The following is a 1,866-nucleotide window of genomic DNA, read 5'->3' as shown; positions in this document are numbered from 1 at the left end:
GTAAAAATGTGCAAATTTTATCATAAATTGAATGCCAAGTAACAAACTACCAATTAGCTACGATGGTGAAGATGGGTTGATTTCAATTCTAAGTACAAAATACCTGAATTCGACAGGTTATAAGTATAGTAGAATTGTCATTGACTTTTATCTTCCTTCGTGGCCGAATGGGTTAGTCACTGTCTATATAAGCTTGCCGACCAGGGTTCGATTCCCGGCCGGAGCCAAGCTCTTGTCTTTGTGAGATTTCGCCTGGGGCTCTGATCCTGAGGTCGTTAAGAGAATCCAGACATTAATATATCAAAATATATATGGCTTAATTGAATATGAAAAACACGTAAAAATGTGCAAAATTTATCATAAATTGAATGCCAAGTAACAAACTACCAATTAGCTACGATGGTGAAGATGGGTTGATTTCAATTCTAAGTACAAAATACCTGAATTCGACAGGTATAAGTATAGTAGAATTGTCATTGACTTTTATCTTCCTTCGTGGCCGAATGGGTTAGTCACTGTCTATATAAGCTTGCCGACCAGGGTTCGATTCCCGGCCGGAGCCAAGCTCTTGTCTTTGTGAGATTTCGCCTGGGGCTCTGATCCTGAGGTCGTTAAGAGAATCCAGACATTAATATATCAAAATATATATGGCTTATTTGAATATGAAAAACAGGTAAAAATGTGAAAAATTTATCATAAATTGAATGCCAAGTAACAAACTACCAATTAGCTACGATGGTGAAGATGGGTTGATTTCAATTCTAAGTACAAAATACCTGAATTCGACAGGTATAAGTATAGTAGAATTGTCATTGACTTTTATCTTCCTTCGTGGCCGAATGGGTTAGTCACTGTCTATATAAGCTTGCCGACCAGGGTTCGATTCCCGGCCGGAGCCAAGCTCTTGTCTTTGTGAGATTTCGCCTGGGGCTCTGATCCTGAGGTCGTTAAGAGAATCCAGACATTAATATATCAAAATATATATGGCTTATTTGAATATGAAAAACACGTAAAAATGTGCAAATTTTATCATAAATTGAATGCCAAGTAACAAACTACCAATTAGCTACGATGGTGAAGATGGGTTGATTTCAATTCTAAGTACAAAATACCTGAATTCGACAGGTATAAGTATAGTAGAATTGTCATTGACTTTTATCTTCCTTCGTGGCCGAATGGGTTAGTCACTGTCTATATAAGCTTGCCGACCAGGGTTCGATTCCCGGCCGGAGCCAAGCTCTTGTCTTTGTGAGATTTCGCCTGGGGCTCTGATCCTGAGGTCGTTAAGAGAATCCAGACATTAATATATCAAAATATATATGGCTTATTTGAATATGAAAAACACGTAAAAATGTGCAAAATTTATCATAAATTGAATGCCAAGTAACAAACTACCAATTAGCTACGATGGTGAAGATGGGTTGATTTCAATTCTAAGTACAAAATACCTGAATTCGACAGGTATAAGTATAGTAGAATTGTCATTGACTTTTATCTTCCTTCGTGGCCGAATGGGTTAGTCACTGTCTATATAAGCTTGCCGACCAGGGTTCGATTCCCGGCCGGAGCCAAGCTCTTGTCTTTGTGAGATTTCGCCTGGGGCTCTGATCCTGAGGTCGTTAAGAGAATCCAGACATTAATATATCAAAATATATATGGCTTATTTGAATATGAAAAACACGTAAAAATGTGCAAAATTTATCATAAATTGAATGCCAAGTAACAAACTACCAATTAGCTACGATGGTGAAGATGGGTTGATTTCAATTCTAAGTACAAAATACCTGAATTCGACAGGTATAAGTATAGTAGAATTGTCATTGACTTTTATCTTCCTTCGTGGCCGAATGGGTTAGTCACTGTCTA

This window comes from Palaemon carinicauda, chromosome 36, assembly GCF_036898095.1.
Source record: "Palaemon carinicauda isolate YSFRI2023 chromosome 36, ASM3689809v2, whole genome shotgun sequence".
NCBI lineage: Eukaryota > Metazoa > Arthropoda > Malacostraca > Decapoda > Palaemonidae > Palaemon > Palaemon carinicauda.
Note: the sequence above shows the minus strand (reverse complement) of the source record.